Source organism: Ailuropoda melanoleuca, chromosome 8 (assembly GCF_002007445.2).
Source record: "Ailuropoda melanoleuca isolate Jingjing chromosome 8, ASM200744v2, whole genome shotgun sequence".
Taxonomy (NCBI): domain Eukaryota; kingdom Metazoa; phylum Chordata; class Mammalia; order Carnivora; family Ursidae; genus Ailuropoda; species Ailuropoda melanoleuca.
Window position 1 is genome coordinate 81,482,687 of NC_048225.1, and position 21,821 is coordinate 81,504,507.

The 21,821-nt window shown below is 36.5% G+C and overlaps 1 protein-coding gene and 1 pseudogene across 2 annotated transcripts in view; one reads left to right on the forward strand and one right to left on the reverse strand.

Moving 5' to 3' along the window:
* Positions 1–21,821, forward strand: part of RASAL2 (RAS protein activator like 2) — a 365,023-nt gene that overhangs the window by 69,259 nt on the left and 273,943 nt on the right. The gene's annotated exons all lie outside the window — the stretch shown is intronic.
* Positions 16,622–18,371, reverse strand: LOC117803416 (annotated as a pseudogene).

Sequence of the window (21,821 nt, forward strand, 5' to 3'; positions counted from 1 at the left end):
ATAGACATAGATGTACCCTTGAGGAGAAAATTGATCAGAAATACCATTACCAGGGCGCCTGGTGGTGCCGTTGTTAAGCGTCTGCCTTCGGTTCAGGGCGTGATCCCGGTGTTTTGGGATCGAGCCCCACATCAGGCTCCTCCACTAGGAGCCTGCTTCTTCCTCTCCCACTCCCCCTGCTTATGTGCCCTCTCTCGCTGGCTGTCTCTGTCAAATAAATAAACAAAATCTTTAAAAAGAAAAGAAAACAAATACCATTACCAGAAGTCTTTTTTTCATCCCTTTTGCTTAATTTCTAGAGGCTATTTCCTTTAAAGACTGATTTGTAATCAGAAGTTTTCACTGCTGATCTATGAGAGGGCATTCCTGTTTTGAGTATGATATTCCCCACTCCCACTTTGGGATTGTGGTATGCTTTATCTTTAATGTGGTCTGCAGGGTCTCAGCAGTAGTACTGCTAACTCTGGAGGCTGGTTGAAATGTACATTGGGCTCTGTATTTCTGCCATTTTGCCTACAAACTTATGTTCAACTCACAGTAGTCAGTGGAGCTATCTGTACCATCATGTGAAAAGTGGGTAGCAGGTCACATTTTATGGTCTTTTTTTTTTTTTTTAAGATTTTATTTATTTGAAAGAGAGACAGAGCATGAGCGTGAGCGGGGGGAGGAGGCAGAGGGAGAGGGAGAAGCAGGACACCTCCCTCCGGGAGGGAGCCTGTTGCAGGGCTCCATCCCAGGACCCCAGGATCATGACCTGAGCCAAAGGCATTGCTTAACCAACTGAGCCACCTTGGTGCCCCTATGGTCATTCTTTTATTTTATTTATCTCTAAATATTTTTAAAGTCATTTCTAGTCATTCTTATTACCATTCTTTAATGTGTGGAGTCTTAGAGTTTGTCAAATGTTGTACAGCTCATATATGGAAACCAAAGTCCTTAAATATATTTTTGAACATTTATGATAATGTCAAAGTTAATTGTGGCTTTGTAATTTATTTTTTTAACTACAAAACTATTTTTCATTTAACATTTAAGAATTCTGAGGCAATGAAGAAAAATCAATGAAACTATCCTTAGTTTTCATCTTTTATTAGGGCAATAATAGATCAATAGAAGATATAATCTTTAACCTTAAAATTATTTGCAACATCGATACACACAGTTGCCTACCTGCCCTTTAAAATTGTGCCATTTACCAATTTTTTGACATTTTTATGACTACCTCTTTTTTTCCTTAGTCATTGAATACTTAAAAAAAATCTAATATCTAGTCTGTACATTTGAATATGTACAGACTAGTGGTTGCTTTTTCTTCCCTTCATGATTGGCAAGTTCTGTTTATAGTTTAGAAAAACCCCAAAGTATCTTTGGTGACAGTTCTTATTAGAAGATTTTATTTTGGTGAAGTGTTCATTTATTTTTATGTGTCTTTTAGATGAGGGCTTGCTTGATTTTTTTAGTAGGTTCGTATACTTGGATGGCTTCACTTTTGAAAGGTGTTTCTTTAAATCATTGCAGTTGACACTGTCTTCCTTTTGAGTATTTAACGAGTATACTAACTACTGAATAGGTCTAAGAGCTGACCTTTATCTTTTACCCTTAGAGGAGGTACAATCCAAGAGACAGGCAGAAGGCTTATTGGTCCTTCTAATGTCACACCCATTAATTGAAGATTTCTTTCTAAAATTCTCAAGTTTGTGCCTTTTCCCACCATTCTATTTATTATTAAAATTAACCTTTTAGGGTTTGCAGCCATATGCTGAGTTCTGAAAGTAGAGAGCAGTTGCAATTCTACTTTCAACCTTTAAAATGAAGGCTATAGTATTTAGTTATGGGACAGAACAGTTTTAAAATGGGGATGGAGGGGCGCCTGGGTGGCACAGCGGTTAAGCGTCTGCCTTCAGCTCAGGGCGTGATCCCGGCGTTATGGGATCGAGCCCCACATCGTGCTCCTCTGCTATGAGCCTGCTTCTTCCTCTCCCACTCCCCCTGCTTGTGTTCCCTCTCTCGCTGGCTGTCTCTATCTCTGTTGAATAAATAAATAAAATCTTTAAAAAAATTAAAATAAAATGGGGATGGAGTTAGGTGGGTGGGCCTTTACAAAAAGCAACTTGTAAAAATTACTAGAGGGTTTATGCTTGCCAGAGTGCTGCCTTCTTAACATTCCACTTTGTATTTTAAAGAAATACACGTCATGGAAGAATGGAAGGTTTAAAATAGATTAGCAGTTTGACTAAGTGATTATGAATGCATTTATTTCCACTCTTAAAATCCTTAACGTGTGACTTTTCCTTCACCATCCTCCTCACTTGATTTTTTAGATTTGTCTTGTTTAATTTAAACTGTTCCTCATTTCTGAATAAATTGAAAATAGACAATACTCTGTGTTACTTAGTTGCTAGGAAAGATTCCAAGACATTTGAAAGTAGATTCTTGGCCTGCATTTTATAGGGAATAAAATGTTGACCAGAGAACTAAATATTTATGAAGTAGACTAAAGGATTTCCTCTATTTTAAAAGAGTAAAAGATACAGTAAATTGCCCCAGTAACTAGCTAAGTTGAGATAGAGACATTCTGTGGTCTTTCCCTAGAAGAAGTATGTTAAGTGTACATATATAGTATACACATGTTTTGGTAGGAGCATAAAAGAGAAAGCTGCTAAGTTAAATCTAACAGCTGCTGTTGGGGGAAGAGCTAAGTCATAGTTAATTCCACCATTGCAATAAAATACATAATCAGTAAAGGGAATGTCTAATTAGAAACACACTTCTTAGGAGGATTAAAATATTTTTAATATTCATTCACATGTGTAGCTATTTAAAAATTTTCTCTCCTGGTTTACAGCATACTTTTCAAGGGGAGTTCTTTGGTGGTTCTTTTCCTTACAGTTAGTCCTTCTGTGTTCACGTTTTAAGCTGCTTTTGTTGGCTTTTTTCTTGGAAAGACATGCTACTCATTCATATTTCATGCTCTTTTCATATATCTTATTTATTCAGGAATTCTGATCTGTATTTAGCTCTTTTTCAGATCTTCAGGTTTCAGATGTTAATCATTCATGCATCAGCATTTGTTTACAATTAAACACGCACATACATGCATGCACGTACATATATACATTACTAGCCTAGTGTTTTTCTGTTTAAAATTATTAGCTCTTTTTTTAGTTTTGTTGATTGAAGTGTTATTTCTAATTTACTTTTTATGACACTTTATCTTGGTTTTGTTGGGGGCAGTGGACTCATTTTGGCTCAATTTCTTGGCACATACTGCATTCAGCATAATTTTACTTGTCTTTATATCCTTAATAAATTAATAATAATTATTACTTAATCAGCAGCAGTAAATTTATACACCACTCTACACCAGTAGTCTCTGAGAGTATGGAGGTATTTTTATTTTGAGTATTATATGTCTGGGCCATCCAATTTCTAATCCTGAAGATACAAGTTGAAAAGATGAGGAATGAGACATAGGCCTTTTAAAGTAATCTGATCTATCAGCACATTGTTCCTGTTCACTCTGAACTTTCACATTGGTACTGGTTTTGTGTTGAGAAGCATCATTACCATGGAGCTCAGGCAGTTTAGTTGGTAACTGATTTTTTGTCCACAAAGTAAAGGCTAAGAAAACATTCGTAAAACGTGCAAAACTCGTGTATTATCTGAGCAGCTTTCTCTGCAGAATGAAAATAATAATTGATACCTGAGTAGCTTGCTTAAAATATTGGCCTAGGAAATTCAAACTTGAATCTGAGCAGTTAATAGTTTTGAAGGAAACAGGATTGACTGTTTGAAAATGGTGTTTTGTCCATTCAGGCAAAATTGTACCTGTGGAGTTAGGATAAACGGGTCAGTGTAGATGAGATCTTACTAGAGAGAAAAGGTTATGAAAAGTTTCTATGGTAAAAATTTCTTTACCCAGTACTTAATATAGCTATTTTAACCAAAACATAAGCTATTTGAATCAGATGGCCCATTTGGAGATGTTTTATGATGTTTTGGCCTAATGGGGAGGGGGAGATTTCAGAGTGAAGTGCTAGGAACAGTAACCCTCCTGAGTGTTAATTGCTTTCTGTTTTCATAGTTTCTTATGGGCGTATGAGTAACCATGTCCAGAATTTTGCTCTCTTACTTGGTTCTGTTTTTCAGTACTTTAAAAAAGAATTTATTATGCCTAAAAGTTTTTGAATAGTGAAGTTTATAGGCCTATACATTTTATATGTTCCTGCATTGTCTTTGTCATGTTCTATTTCATATATTTGCCTTACCAACACAAGCAACATTCTTTTTCCCTTTCCCTCTTTTCCCCCCCTTTCCATTCTTTTCTTTCTTCCATTCATTCATGACAATCTTTTTCAAACCTTTTTTTTTTAAAGATTTTATTTATTTATTTGACAGAGAGTGAGTAAGCACAAGTAGGGGAAGCAGCAGGCAGAGGGAGAGGGAGAAGCAGGCTCCCTGATGTGGGGCTTGATCCCAGGACCCTGGGATCATGACCTGAGCCAAATGGTCGCTTAACTGACTGAGACACCCAGGTGCCCCAGTCTTTTTCAAACCTTGAACTTGAGCAAGACCTAACTAAATTTGAAGCTATTATTGACTGTTCCCTGTTTGGAGAAGTTGTCAATGAAAAATTGATAGGAGATGAAAGAGATTTCTCTTTCATGTATTTGCAAGTCCTTTATGCTGTTTTATTTATTTATTTATTTATTTGAAATATTTGGGTGCATATTTAACAACATTTACAGGCTATGGATACTTGTAAACTGGACAATGATGATAAATCTAATCAGAGTACATCTAAAACAATGGAGAAACATGTTCTGTTCATGGATTAGAAGACTCAATATAGTAAAGTTGTGGATTTCTCCCAAATTGTATAAAAGTTGAATTAAATTCCAGGCACCCCTGAGTGAATGGTCTTCACTGAGCAAAGGTGCCAGGACCACAGTACAGTCCCATCACACCTCCTGCTGGTTTTAGGGCACTCACCTGGCCATGGTCCAAAGCCCTAAGAGTCCTGCTGACTTCTGTAGCTCAAGGGGTCCTTGTGTATTCACACATCAGTGATCTGATCCATAGATAATGTGATCCCATACCACTGCCCTTTATGCCATTTTAATCTAATTTTTCCATCCAATTTCACAGAATCAATTGTACCTATAAATTGGCCCAGGTAAGAGTATGCCCAAGGGTCAAGGTGAAAGGAATGCCACTTCTGACTATGGCCTAGGTAACTTGTAGAAATAGTTGGTAACTGAGAGAAGCTGACCTAACCCTAGCCGCTATCGTAATGAGATAGATAAAAAAAAAAAAAAATACCCTGCAGGGGTGCTTGTGTGACTCAGTCGGTTAAGCATCCAATTCTTGATTTAGGCTCAGGCCATGATGTCAGGATCCTGAGATGGAGCCCTGCCTCAGGCTCACTCAGTGCTGATTGTGGAGCTTGCTTAAGATTCTCTCTCTCCCTCTCCCTTCCTATCCCCGCCCCGCTCGTGCTCTCTCTCTAAAAAAACAACCACAACAACAAAAACCCTACAGTTTAATCTTACACATTACCATTTAACAATATTAAATGCTGTCCAAAAAGAAGTTTGACAGGTTTTCCATTTAAATTTAGTATTGCTATTCCTCGATTAGTGATTTTCAACCCTATCAGACTCATGGTCCATTTTTACAGCAAATATTTTATGGTGTTCTCTTTATCTTAAGACAAAATTCACATGCACACACACTCCTCTGTGTGTATAGGTATAGATTAAATATATTTATATATTTATGTAGTATACATTTATAGATTTACCTCACATGTAAGTTAAAAGTAGTTATAATGCCCTAAGTAATATAACTGAGAAATAATAAGGAAAATAATTTAGAGTAAAATAATATATATTTCACTATGTAAATGCGCAAGCATGACTGCACTAGAAGCCATGATAAGGTACTCAGATGTTTGCCTCTGTACGTAGAATCATCACGATTGCAGCATTCTCAAACGCAGATTGGTAAAGGAGTGTTTCATTGGCAGTCAAAATACTCCAAGTCGCGTTGCCACCGTGCATGATTTTCCAGAAAGGTAAACAACCATGGTGAAGTTCTAAACAAAATAAAATACAATCTGTATCTATTTATTTGGTAATCGCATTCTTAGAAATTCAGTGTATTTTAAAATTTTGCAAAAATACCTTTTGTTTATGTGTAGAACAGATTTAAGTTTTAGGCTTAGATAATTACAAATTGGTTTAACACACATGAATGTCTGGTAGGACATCCTTCACTGAATGGGAATATCCATGTATTCTAAGATGTCTAATATACATGTCCCTTTCTTTATCTTCCCTCTCCAGGGTTGGGGGCAAGAGAGAACTCTAAAGCTCAGTGGCAAGCTCTAGTTACTGTGGTAACCAAAAACACCCTCATAAATTTCCAAAGTGCCTCCTTGGGGTGCATAGCCCGTTTTTTTGAACCACTGCCCTAAGGGAATGATCAATGGGAAAATAGTTCTAACAGTCTAATATGTCTCTAGTAAGGCATTTGCAGCCCATTCTTGGTATTCCTGCTTCTGGAAATAGTGATCTTTACCATAAGATATATTGAATAAGTGAAATATAAAAAGTCATCATTACATTGAAATATAGCATTTGTGTGGGCTGTAAGTATATAAATCTGCTGTTCTTTTTTAGGGCAAAGTGTCTTAATATGGAGTTTGGGTACTTCCTGAAATTACACAATTTATGTGTATTTTCTTTTTGGGCAGATGGTCCATAGTTTTAAGTAAATCCTTAAAGGCGTCTCTGAGGTCATGATGGAGCCTAGCAAATGTGGAAGGAGTCCATTCTTTTTCTTTGAACCTTGGAATACAGTGTAACTCTTTGAGGTTGACCGAGAGTAGAGTAACCTTACCCTTACCACTACTTTTTTCCTTTTTGACCAGAAGAAGTAGGGATTAAAATACTGTAATTAAGGAAATCCATTTTTGAAAATTTAGCTCTCTTGAAACCATGGCATTAAAACTCAGAAGAAAAGCTAACATATTGTCATTGAGTCTTTATCCCACGACATTCCAGGAGAGGAATTTTAATTATTGTGCACAGCTTTCCAGGATATCAGTTATGACAAACAAGATTAAAGAAAAAAGGTATTTCATATTGCAGTCAAGTCTAACATTTTAAAGAAGAAAATTTAAAAAATGACTTTTTTTCCTCTTCCAGTTATTTCCATATGGATGACCACAGTTCATAGCTTATAGAAATTACTTTTGAGAGTCAGTGCATTGGGACAAATATTGATTGATACAGCCTCTTCCTTTTGCTTGTTGCTTATTCCAGGAAGTTTCAAGAAAAATCTTTGTCCCTTAATAAACAAGGGTAATATGAAAACAGTAGTATATATAATTTTTTCTCCTCTTGGAAAATGTTAGCAATATTCTTAGGCCTCTCTTTAAATACTGAATTTAGGTCATAGAGTATCTCTTCCAACCTGTGTGTCTTAACCTGTCTCTATCTTTCTATGTCCTAACAATTTAAGAGTTGGTTTTAAGATTCTTTGTTCTAATATTATTCACATTTCTTTTTTATTCACCGTCTAAGATTAACGTTTGCCTGATGGTACAGTTTCCACTGTCTGAAGCTGGAAAATTTTAAAAGTCTTTATCAATTTTTGCTGAGACAAAAGGTATCCTTTCCTAACACATGTAGTCTGAATGATGCCCTAGCATACAGACATGGACTTTCAAGTGAGGATGAGTTTCAAGTGAAGAAGAGTTAATAGGGACTTCTCTTATCAGGGTGGCACCTGAGTTGTGAATTCCAAAGGTTAGATGAAGCTAAACTCTTTATAGACTGAATTCCCTAAATGGTTAGATTGCACTGAGATGAGTTATAATTAAGTCAGTCAAGAAGGCCTAAACAGATAATAAATGAGAGGCTAATTAGTTTCCTGCTCCTGCCTCGAGATTTAAGCAGTGTAAAGAGTTCATGCATGAACCCTTTGACTTTGGCATTTACTTTCCAAGGACAATTGCAGGCAGCAGCTAGTTCCTTCTTGAGCTAAATTCAGCTGCTTCCTGAGCTTGCTTTAAAAAATAATCATCCTTGCCAGATTTCAGCTTCTGAGTTGCCTGTTTTCGAATCAGTAAAAATTATTGTCAAATCCTGATTGTTGTATATTGCTTACCCAGAGTCCCAGGAAACTTTAAGGAAATTTTTACTGTTTCATGGAGGCTTTGACACTTCTGTAATGAAGATAACTGAGATAGTGAAAAATCACATTATCGAGAATAAGGAGGTTCAAGATTTTAGAGTTAATGTCACTGACTTGACCTGACTTGACTATTAGCTTTGGGAGAACAAAACTTTCTTAATTGTTTCAGTTTTCTATTTAATAAAATTGAAGAGAATTTTTTCCCTTTGAGATACATATAGGAATGATTAATTATTCCCATTTATCCCATCCGTTTAACTTTGGAAATTTTTATTAACTTTTTTGGGGGAAAAGTCATAGATGAGTATGGAAAGCATTTTAATATCTATAAGGGTATATGGTAATAGGGAAATCCACTTCCTACTCTGGACCCTCCATTTCTTAGGCCTGTCTCCCAGAGCTATCCACTATTGCCATTGTAGCCATCCAAAAATATTCTGTACGTACACGAGCACATATGTGTGTGAATGCATGTGTGTATCCCCTTTTTACCAGCTAAACATATTTATTTTTACCTTATTTTTATTATATTTTATATTAAGTATTGGCACTCTTAAAAAAAAATTTTAAAGTAATCTCTATACCCAAGATAGGGCTTGAACTCATGACCCTGAGATCAAGAGTCACATGCTCCACCAACTGATCCAGCCAGGCCCCCTTAGTATTGGCAGTCTTTTGAAATAAATTACATGTGAATGGTAATAGGTATAATTATTTAATTATAACTTAATTATTTAATTAATGCAGTTTATTTTGCTAGACCATTACTGCACTTTGATCCTTGTTAGAAAGTAATTATGCTGTTAGTAGTTTTCTTCTGTTTTAAAGACAGTAGGAATGTAATGTGATATCATTTCTGAACTTTCACTTTTCAGACAACATAATGATGGTGATAGCACATTATATTTTATAATGTTTTTTTCCACTTAGTTCAAGTGTTTTAAAAATTTACTGTGTCAAAATCTTCTATTTCATACGGCATAGAAAGTAAGGTGATATTTTTCAGGCTTAAAAATTTAATGTCTAAAAACTGTCCAAGTCCAAGAAACTTGTCAGAGCTAATTATGTGGTCAAGGCCTCTTTGACTCTTAATCCATTGTTTTGTCTAGACAGTCAATAACATAGGTAGCTAACAGCCTCTCAATACAGCACCTTTTTACCTTTCAGCACACTGTCCTTTCACATATGCTATTTTCCCCTCCTGGCATTTAGGCTAGTTATACATTCACATGAACGCATTTTAATGTGATTCACAAAACACTTTAAAATTTTTAATTCTCTCATAAATAAAATATACTCATGCTGTTTAACCAGGATGGGTAAACACATTACATAGATGCCACACTACTTTCTGGGGCTTCTGCGCTCCTGGCTGATATTTCATTCATACTCCCTCTTAGCTTTCTCTTCCCTGAGCCTAGATTCAAACTCAGGATCCTTCTTCATGTGTGCTTTAGATAGGCAATACCAACTCAGCAGAGTTAGTAACCATATAATATTAAACTATGTAGATTAGTTGCAATTTTAAAGATGTGTTTGGAGGATTCTATCAGTATAGACCTTTATACAGAGGTCAGTCTAAATTTTCTATCTCCAGAATCTCTTTCATCTGAATATTTCCTTCAGTTTTTAAAGGAACGGTGGGTAACCCAAGTAGTTGAGAGAATAGGGTCATGAATACAGGGTGTGACACGGCCTGAGATTTTTTTTTTCAAATGGTCTTAAAGTTTCATAAAACTTTATCCAGATCAGTGTTATTTGGGATTCTGTAATTATGCTATAATCTTGAATTACATCTAATGTTGCATATATCTTGAAGCTAATCCTGTAGTAATTTGTGCATACCATTCATTCATTCATTCATTCGGTCATTCACCTACCAACTGCCAGAGACCATGCTACATCTTGAGGTTATCGTGGTGAGAAGGAATAGACGAGGTCCCTGCTCTTGTGGAGCCTAAATTTTAGTTACACAGACAATGAATGTATAAATATAAACTGGTAATTGCTGTCAAGGAAAGGAACACATGACTTTTACTGAGAGATAAGAGAAGCCTTCTCTGAGAAAGTAATATTTGAGTTGGGCTTTAAAGTGGAGGGGGCACTGGGAGAACATTCTATGCTGAGGGAACAGCATGAGAAGGGCCCTGTGGAATAAAGAATAGTGTATTAGAAAAATTAAAGAAAGCAAATAATGGGGACGCCTGGGTGGCTTAGTCGGTTAAGCATCTGCATTTGGCTCAGGTCATGATCTCAGGGTCCTGGAATTGAGCCCTGCATCATGCTCCCTGCTCAGTGGGGAGTCTGCCTCTCCCTCTATGATCTCTCTCACTTTCGCTCTCTCTCAAATAAATAAATACAATCTTACAAAAAACAAAAAAAAAAAGAAAAAGAAAGCAAATGATGTTGGGTGTGGAGGGTAAATGAAGGAGTGGTGTAAGAGGATTCCAGAGCGGTAGGTAGGGAACAGGCCTACAGCTAAAGTCTAAATAACTAATTTGAATGACAGGACATGATTAATTCTAAATTAATTCTAAAATATATTGTAAAGACTTTCTGGAATTAATAATGTCGTATGCTACAATTATGTTTTAGACTAGAAAAACATACCCAGTTCATTATTTCCATAAAGTTTCAAACTATTCATAGCTAAAACTTGAATCTCATATTGAAGGGTTTTGTTATCTCTCTTGTGGTTACAGTTTTCAAATTTTGTGTTCAGTGTTGCTTATTAAATTGATTTTTGGCCTTAAGAGCATTAGTGATCTTAAGACTCAGGTCAGTGGTAAGAAAGGAATTTGAGGGCTTAACACACTAGGGCAAACATTTAGACATTAGGTTACAATAAAGTTTAACTTCAATACAAGTAATAAATCAACATCAGAGGGCATATAGGACTGAGTGGGAAATGTGGGTACTGACCACTTAAAGAATGTAAAATAACAAATTTTAATAATTTATTTTACTTTTGTGATGTTTGCAATGCAGTGATAATCAGAAATGAAGACCTGGTACTCTTTATAAGAGCTAAAATAAAATACCATTGAAATCATTATTAGCGAAGGGAGGGAAAATGGCATCTTTCTAAACAGATTCATAAAAATTTTTTACTCTCAGACATTTTGGAGGCCTTATTGCAAGTCATTTTATTATGCATAAATTACAGGCAAGCGATTTTGCTCCAATTTCTGAAGCCGTCAGGAAAATGAAATTGTGAAAGCTTCAAACACAAGTCCCAGAAGTAGAGGTTACAGTCCAAGATTATCGATCATACTCTTCTCTTGCTCTCCTCATTTAGGATAATATCACGCACACACGTGTGCGCACGCACATACACACACACAGTTCTCATATACTTTCAATGAGAGAGAAAAAGCTCTGGAACATAAGAATAATTTTTGAGATTGTTTTGTCTAAATCTAAATTTCTCTTTTTCCATTGGAAGCCAAAATATTGGTTCAGCTGTCGGAAGAAATGGCGAACAGGTGGTCACCTAAGAGTTCTTTAGATGCTTAATTATGGTTCCTGAATTGCCTCTCTTTATGACTTTACCCTTCATGGTACTTCCTCACAGGTCTTGTGGTTTTCTGAATCCTTCCACATCACTACTCGAAAAGTTGCATTTATATGATGATTAGTGGTGGCTGACAGCTTGAACAGAGGAGATCATAATTAAAAGGGAACATGGAAAATAGGAAAAAATGCAAAATAAATTTTTCTCATTAACAATTATGTGGGTTATTATATGGAATACCTTGCTAATTTTTTCCATGTATAAATTCTAAAGGACCCAACAGTCCTTCTAAAATCAAATTCAACTGCCTTAATATACTTTTACATTATTGATCTCATGGGTTATAAAGGTTTCATATAGCCAGACTCTATTTGTATTACTGTAACACTATTGGTATCTATCACATACTAAGTGTCTTCTGTGTATCTGGCATTTTGCTAGATGTTTTACTTAAATTATTTGAAATTTTTACAACAAATTTGTCGGGTTGACGTTATTAGTCCTGTTTGAGAAATGTGGAAACTGAACTCATGATGTGCTGGTGAAAGTTTAACAACTGGCTTCTTGGGTTTAAAAATATTTATATAAGGTTTCTGATTTGTAGCATTTGCTCATTTTTGTGGTATAAATGCTCCCATCAAGCTGCCAACTGATTTCAAATGGAGTCAGTGGAGGGGACTGGGGGAAAGTTGGCCCTCCAGCAGTATGAGCCAGCTCTGGCATACCACTTTCTGAGACTCTTCAAAACAAAGTAACTTTGCTTTGAAAAGGCCAAAATTCACACTCAGATCAGTCCATTTCTAAATACTGTGTTCTTTCTACAATACTCTTTTTTCTTTCTGGATAAAAAATAGAGTACTGCCCTTTTGAGGAGGACAGAAAGAGCTGGAAGAGAAAGGGGTGGGGGAGAAAAAGTAACGGAGAGTGAGGGAAGGAGGAAGAAAGGAGCTTTAAGATTGAAAATTGAGCGCAACCAATGCAGACCATGTTGGAGCTGGGCAAAGAAAAATATAAATCTTGCTAAAGTGGTAACTCAGGTTTTATCAAAATAAGCAGCACTCTACTATGTGGTTTTGTCACTCTCAAAAGACAGCACGCAGAATTGATAATAATGGCTACCACGTCTTAAGTGGGATTGTGTTTAGACAACCCCCTTCCTGTCACTGATGATCTATTCTTGCTATTCGCAGTCAACACCAACTTCAGCCAGTGACCACATCACTGGGTACAAAAACAGGCCAACAAAGTAGCTAATGTGGATAATAAGTAAAAATCTATTATTTGTGTGATACAGAAAATAACCACAACTTTCTGGGGATGAAAAAGAAAGCCAAATATGCTGTTGTGCATTCAGCATTTACAAAATTGCTTATTGTTATAAATAACAAGGAGAGAGAAAACTTCAAAGCACATCTAGAATGAGTGTCCATTCACTTGAATTTTTCAGACTGATTATGAAATATTTATTAATCTGGATGCCCTACCTACAGTAAAATCCTATTATTATGTGTAGCCTTGAGGTGTATAAGGTGCCAGATAAAAAGCTTTCCCATATGTTTATTTCATTCTTTCTCTCTCTCTCTTTTTTTTTTTTTTTAGCTTTTCCATGTGTTTGTAACCAATCACGTAAAAGCCATATATTTTACTGAAATGGTCTGCGTTATCTTAATGGTATTCAGCTTCTTTCATAAAGCATATAAAGTCTAAGTTGAACCAAGTAGCAGTAATGCTCAACAAGAAAGACAACACATTGTTAATTTTATAAATCTTTACTTTTTTCACTCTTGCAAAATTATCTGGTACCAAAAACATGACATTGGAAGGAAGAGGAAAAGAGGGCACCATTTCTACCCTAACCACAACTTTTAATTAGTTTTACAACTAGAAGTATCTAAAATGATTGTGCACAGAAAAATATTAAAGTAATCCTGAACAGGGACTTTAAAAAAAGAAGTATAGTTTACTCTGTTACAAATAACCGTAGCTCATAACCAAAGATGCCAATTGAAACTGGAGAAAAGAAACCACTGAAATTTAACTCTGCTGGCCAATTTTCATATCAGATAAGAAACAGATACACATTCCCTTTTAAGTTGTTGGATTTAATGGCATAGTGTTATTCATAATATTTCCTCATTTTTTAAGTGTATAGACTGTAGTGATATCCCCATTTCATTTGTGGTATTGGTAATTTGTATCTTTTTTCTTGATTATCTGAGTAGAGGCTTTAAAATTTTATTAATTTCTTCAAAGAACCAACTTTTCGTAATACTGATATATTTATGATTTCTTTAAAAAAAATTTTAATGAAATGGTAGTTGTAGATTTATAGATTTGCAAATATACCCCAGAGTTCCCATATACTGCCTTCCTTTTTTTCCCTATTATTAACATCTTACATTACTAATGCATATTTGTCACAATTAATGAACCAGTTAGTATGGATACATTATTATTAACTGAAGTTCATACTTTATTCATATTTCCTTCGTTTTTACCTAATACACCTTTTCTGTTCCAGGATCCTATCCAGGATACCACCATTACATTTAGTCATCATATCACCGTAGGTGCTTCTTGGCTGTGGCAGTGTTTCAGGCTTTCCTTGCTTTTGATGACCCTAAGAGTTTTAAGGAGTAATGGTCAAGTGCCTCACTTGGGATTTGTATATTGTTTTTCACATGATTAGACCGGGCTTAGGGATTTTTTAGAGAAAGACACATTGATAAAGTGCCATTTTCATTACATTTATGTCAAGGGTACATACTATCAACATAACACTGTTTTTAAAACTTTATTGAGGCATAATTGACAAATAAAAATTGTGTTTAAGATGTACAGCTTGATTTTATTGAAGTATAATTGAGATAAGTGATATTATTAGTTTCAGATGTACAACATAATGATTTGACATTTGTATATATTGCCAAATGATCACTACATTTAGCCCTTTTACTGTCTGTCACCATACACATTTACGACACTTTTGTCTTGTGATGAGAGATGAGAGGGAAAGAGAGTCTTTTTTTCCATTTATTTAGATTCAGTTAGCCAACATACAGTAGATCATTAGTTTCAGATGTAGTGTTCAGTAATTCATCAGTTTCATATAACACCCAGCGCTCATCACATCATGTGCCTTCCTTAATGCCCATCACCCATTTACCCCATCGCCCCACCCCTGACTCTCCAGTAACCCTCAGTTTGTTAGTTAAGAGTCTTTCATGGTTTTGAGGGAGAGTCTTAAGCATACTTGGTGTTGAGTACAGAGCCCCATGTGGGGCTCAATCTTACAACCCTGAGATCACAACCTGAGCTAAAACCAAGAGTTGGATGCTTAACCGACTGCACCACCCAGGTGCCCCCCTCCTCTTCAGTTTTTTAGAAAAGTTTTAGAAAGATAGGTATTAAATTTTTGAATATTTGATAGAATTCACCAGTGAAACTCTCTAGTTCTAGACTTCTGTTTGTTGGGAGTTTTTTTATTACAGATTCAGTATCCTTATTTGTAATAAATTTATTCAGATTTTCTATTTCCCTGTGATTCAGTTTTGGAAGATTGTGTTTCTAGAAATTTATCCATTTCTTTTAGGCTGCCCAGTTTTTGGCTTATAATTTTTCATAGTGGTTTAATGATTCTTCACATTTTTTGATATCCGTTGTAATTTCTCCTTTTGAATTTCTGATTTTTTTTGTGTGTGTGCCCTCTTTTTTTCTTAGTGTAACTATAGGTTTGTCAAGTTTGTTAATCTTTTCAAAGAACAAGCTCCTAGTTTCATTGGTCTTTTCTACTGTCTTTTTAGTCTCTGTTTCATTTGTTTCCACTCTGTTCTTTACTATTTCCTTTCTTCTGCTAATTTTGGGCTTTCTTTGTTCTTCTTTTTCTAGTTCCTTTAGGTTTAAAGCTAGATTGTTAATTTAGATTTTTCTTCTGCATTGCTATGAACTTGCCTCTCAGAATTTCTTTTGCTGCATCTCATAGATTTTGGTATGCTTCATTTCCATTTTCATTTGTCTCAGGGTATTTTTTTGATTTCTTGTTTGATTTTTGTCATTGACCCATTGGTCATTTAGTAGCACATTGTTTAATCTTCACATATTTGTGATATTTCTAGTTTTCTTATTAATTTCTGATTTCATACCATTGTGGTCAGAAAATATGCTTAATATGATTTTAGTCTTCTTAAATTTATTGAGACTTGTTTTGTGGCATAACAAATGATCTGTCTTGGAGAATTGAGAAGAATGTGTATTCTCCTGCTTTTGGATGGAATGTTTTGTATATATTTATTAAGTTCATCTGCCTGATGTTTCCTTTTTAATTTTCTATTTGGATGATCTATCTGTTGATGTAAGTGGAGATTAAAATTCCTACTATTATTGTATTATAAATTTCTCCCTTTAGGTCTGTTAGTATTTGCTTTATGTATTTATGTGCTCCTATATTTGGTACATAAATATCTACAAATGTTATATCTTTTTGCTGGCTTGACCCCTTTATCATTGTGTAATTCCCATATTTGTTTTTTTTTTATTACAGTCTTTGTTTTAAAGTCTACTTTGTCTGATATGAGTATAGCTAGTATAGTAACCCTGATTTCATTCTGTTTCTATTTGCATGAAACATTCTGTCATTCCTTTACTTTCAGTCTGTGTGTATCCTTGTATGTTTTAAGTCTCTTGTAGACAGTATATTGATGGGTCTTATTTTTTTTTTTTCTCATTAAACTTTTGTTTTTTAATGGGTCTCAAAATTCTGTGACAGATTTTTGGTCAAGTTGTTTCCATTAAAAAGTACTGATTTTTAAAAACTAATAACTTAAAACTGCCACACACACACAAAAAAACAAATGGTCCACAAAACATTCTCCTTTCCTTCTGAAGGTTTTGCGATGCATTGTTATCATTAACCAGTCTTTTACTATTAAATGGCCAATTGACACAAACAGTTCTGAGACCGTTCTTCCACCACTGATTAAGACTGGGGTGGCAGGTATTGGGGATAATATTCATTTAGCCTTCTGAGCTTTCTGGGCAGACTTGGTGACCTTGCCAGCTCCAGCTGTCTTCTTGTCCACCGCTTTGATGACACCCACAGCAACCATCTGTCTCATGTCACGAACTGCAAAACGGCCCAGAGGAGGATAGTCAGAGAAGCTCTCAACACACATAGGCTTGCCAGGAACCATATCAACAATGGCAGCATCACCAGATTTCAAGAACTTGGGACCATCTTCCAGCTTTTTCCCAGAACGACGATCTATCTTCTCCTTCAGCTCAGCGAACTTGCAAGCAATGTGAGCTGTGTGACAATCCAGCACAGGTGCATATCCAGCACTGATTTGGCCTGGATGGTTCAGGATAATCACCTGAGCTGTGAAACCAGCTGCCTCCATTGGTGGGTCATTTTTGCTGTCACCAACCACATTGCCACGACGAACATCTTTGACAGATACGTTCTTTTTTTTTTTTTTTTTNNAAAGATTTTATTTATTTATTTGACAGAGATAGAGACAGCCAGTGAGAGAGGGAACACAAGCAGGGGGAGTGGGAGAGGAAGAGGCAGGCTCATAGCAGAGGAGCCTGATGTGGGGCTCGATCCCGTAACACCGGGATCACGCCCTGAGCCGAAGGCAGAAGCTTAACCGCTGTGCCACCCAGGCGCCCCTGACAGATACGTTCTTGACATTGAAGCCCACATTGTCCCCAGGAAGAGCCTCACTCAACGCTTCGTGGTGCATTTCAACAGACTTTACTTCAGTTGTAACATTGGAGCAAAGGTGACCACCATGCCAGGTTTAAGAACACCAGTCTCCATTCGGCCCACAGGGACAGTACCAATACCACCAATTTTGTAGACATCCTGGAGAGGCAGACGCAAGGGCTTGTCAGTAGGACGAGTTGGTGGCAGAATGCAATCCAGAGCTTCAAGCAGTGTGGTTCCACTGGCGTTCCCATCTTTACGGGTGACTTTCCATCCCTTGAACCAAGGCATGTTAGCACTTGGCTCCAGCATGTTGTCACCATTCCAACCAGAAATTGGCACAAATGCTACTGTGTCGGGGTTGTAGCCAATTTTCTTAATGTAGGTGCTGACTTCCTTAACAATTTCCTCGTATCTCTTCTGGCTGTAGGGTGGCTTAGTGGAATCCATTTTGTTAACACCAACAATTAGCTGTTTTACACCCAGTGTGTAAGCCAGAAGGGCATGCTCACGGGTCTGCCCATTCTTGGAGATACCTGCTTCAAATTCACCAACACCAGCAGCAACAATCAGGACAGCACAGTCAGCCTGAGATGTTCCTGTAGTCATGTTTTTGATGAAGTCTGTGTGTCCTGGGGCATCGATAATGGTCACGTAATACTTGCTGGTCTCGAATTTCCACAGGGAGATATCAGTGGTGATACCACGTTCACGTTCAGCTTTTAGTTTATCTAAGACCCAGGCATACTTGAAGGAGCCCTTTCCGATCTCAGCAGCCTCCTTCTCGAATTTCTCAATAGTTCTTTTGTCGATCCCACCACATTTGTAGATCAGATGACCAGTAGTGGTAGACTTGCCCGAATCTACGTGTCCAATGACGACGATGTTGATGTGAGTCTTTTCCTTTCCCATTTTGGTTTAGGTTAAGCGGTGGTTTTCACGACGCCTGTGTTCTGGCGGCAAACGCGTTGCAAAAAAGTTGATGGGTCTTATTTTTATCCATTCAGTCATTGTATCTTTTGATTGGGGAATTTCGCCCATTTACATTTAAAGTAACTATTCATAGTTATGTACTTATTGTCAGGTTTTTTTTGTTTTTGTTTTTGTTTTTTTTGTCTCTTTAGTAGTTACTCTGTTCCTTTCTCCTTCTCTTGGATTCTTCCTCTGTGGTTCGGTGATTTTACGTAGTGTTATGCTTAGATTTGCCTTTTATTATCTTTTGTGTATCTACTGTTTGTCTTTGCCTGTGGTTACTGTGAAGTTCATATATAACAGCTTATATACAGTTTATACAGTATATATACAGTCAACCCTTGAACAACACAGGACCTTGAAGTGCAGAACACTGTACAGTTGAAACACATATAACTTTTGACTCCCCTTGAACTTAACTATTTTTTATTTTAATTTAATTTAATTTTTTTTAAAGATTTTATTTATTTATTCGACAGAGATAGAGACAGCCAGAGAGAGAGGGAACACAAGCAGGGGGAGTGGGAGAGGAAGAAGCAGGCTCATAGCGGAAGAGCCTGATATGGGGCTCGATCCCATAACGCCGGGATCACGCCCTGAGCCGAAGGCAGACGCTTAACCACTGTGCCACCCAGGCGCCCCCCTTGAACTTAACTATTAACAGCATACTATTTTTTTTTAATTTTTATTTTATTATATTATGTTAATCACCATACAGTACATCCCCAGATTCCGATGTAAAGTTTGATAACAGCATACTATTGACAGGAAGCTGTACCAATAAAGTAAACAGTTGATTAATACATATTTTGTATATTACATGTATTATATACTGTGTTCTTATAATAAAGTAAGCTAGATAAATTAACATGTTTTTAAGAAAATCTTAAGGAAGAGGAAATACATTTACAATACTGTACTGTATTTATCAAAAAAAAAAAAGAATGTGCATATAAGTGGATCCATGCAGTTCAAACCTGTGTTCTTCAAAGTTCAACTGTGTAGCAATATATTTTAAGTTGATAGCAGGTTATGTTTGAAGGCATTCTAAAACTCTACATTTTTACTCCCTACCCACCACACATTTTGTGTTCTTGATTATCATATTTTATATCTTCTTATTTTGTGTATTCTTTGAGTAATTGTTATAGCTATAGTTATTTTTACTACTTTGCCTTTTTAACCTTCATACTAACTTTATGTGATTAATGTACTATCTTTACTATATATTTACCTTTTTCAGTGAGATTTTTATTTTTACATTTTTTCTTGTTAGTAATTAGTACCTTTTCAGCTGAAAGCAGTCCTTCTAATGTTTCTTATATGTCTGGTTTAGTGGTGATGAACTCCTTTAGCTTTTGTTTGCCTGGAAAGCTCTTTATCTTTCCTTCAATTCTGAATAACTTTGCTGGATAAAGTACTCTTGGTGGGATTTTTTTTTTCCCTTTTAGCACTTTGAATATATCATGTCACTCCCTCTGGCCTGCAAATTTTCTGCTGAGAAATCTGCTGATAGTCTGATGGGAATTTTCTTGTGTGGAACAAGTTTTTCTCTTGCTACTTTTAAGATTCTCTTTTTATCCTTAACTTTTGACATTTTTATTAGTGTTTCTTTGTGTGGGTCTGTTTGGGTTCATCTTTTTTGGAACTTTCTGGGCTTTGAGGATTTTTTTTTTCTTAAGATTGTATTTATTAGAGAGAGAAAGAGAGCATGAGCTGAGGGAGAGGCAGACTCTGAGCAGGGAGTCTGATGCAGGGCTCGATCCCAGGACCCTGGGACCAGAATCTGAGCTGAAGGCAGACCCGTAACATAATGAGCCACTCAGGCACCCCAAGGGCTTTGACGATCTTGATGTCTGTTTCCTTTCCCAAGTTAGAGAAGTTTTTACTCAGTATTACTTCAAATAAGCTTTCTGCCTTTTTCTTTTCCTTTTCTGGGATCCCTATAATATAAATGCCGTTCCACTTCATGTTACCCATAGGTCTCTTAAACTATCTACACTTCTTTTGTACCTGCTGTCTTTGGGTAAGTTCCACTGCCCTGTCTTCTAACTCACTGTTTCTATCTTCTGCTTCATTTAATCTGCTGTTGAACCTCCCCAGTGTATGTTTTAGTTTATTTTATTCTTCAGTTTTGAGACTTGTGTTTGGTACTTTCTGTTTTCTTTTTCTTTGTTGAAACTCTTGCTCTGTTTTTTCATTTGTCTCCCGAGTTCAGTGAGCATCTTTATATGTCTGTTACTTATAATTCTTTATCAGGTAAATTACTTATTTCAATTTCATTAACGTTGTTTTGTTTTGTTTTTTTTCCTGAGGTTTTATCTTGTTCTATCATTTGGGACATATTCCTCTGTCTCCTCATTTTGCTTGAGTCTCTGTATTTTTTTTCTCTGTGGTAAGCAGGAAATAGTTATTTCCCAGTCTTGCATGAGTGGCCTTGAGTAGAAGACGAACCTTATCATTTAATCTTGTCCTAACTCCTAGTTGTCTCAAGCTGTCGATTGTATAAACAGCCTGATTTTTTTATTGATAGGTCCCAGTTACTGAGGGTGTGCCAAGACTTGTTCCAGAGGGAAGGATCTCAGCACCAAGTTTCAGGCTGATTGGAAACTAGACCTCTGGGCAGCAGCTTTTAAAGTATGCAAATATGTAGAGTCCTGTGGGACTGCTGTCATAGACCCTGCAGGCCTTTAGACCAAATAATCTGGAGGTGTCTGCTTAGTGACAGTTAAAAAATTTGGGGCTCTAAGCAAGTGTATGAGCTTCAGTCTGTGAGGTACCAGTGAACTGTAGAGAGACCATTTGAGAGCTTAAAGATGGTATCCTCTGGCTTGTATTCCATGAAAAGACTTCTGTAGCTTGTAAGTGTATGGTATACCTTAAGCTTGCCCCTCAGGCTGAAGCTCCAAGTTAAGTAAATAGGCCTTTTGTACAGGAATGCTAGGTGTGTTTTTTAGTGCTGTCTGCAGTGCCTTGGGGATAGTAGCCTGCCAAGAATTTTCTCTCCAATTTTTTCAGGCCAGTAGGGCCCAGAAACTCAATTCATCTTGGCCACTGGAGCCAGGCATTCAAGGGATATCCTTTGTTTGGGTTGGGTGTGCCAGCCAGCATTGGTGGGCCACAGTGGAGTGGTGCATGGGGGCATGGTGTTCCACCCAGCCGGAAGCAACTTGATGTTTTGATATAGTATACATTGTGAAACCAAACCCACCACCTTGCACAGTTACCTTCGTGAGTGTGTGTGTGTGTGTGTGTGTGTGTGTGTGTGTGTGTGTGTGTTGAGAACATATGAGATCTACCTGCTTAGCAAATTTCAAGTATAGAAAACAGTATCTTTTTTAATTTGTTGGTTTTTTTGTTTGTTTTTTTTTTTTTGTTTTTTGTTTTTTTTTTTTTTACTAATGTCTATACCCAACGTGGGGCTTGAGC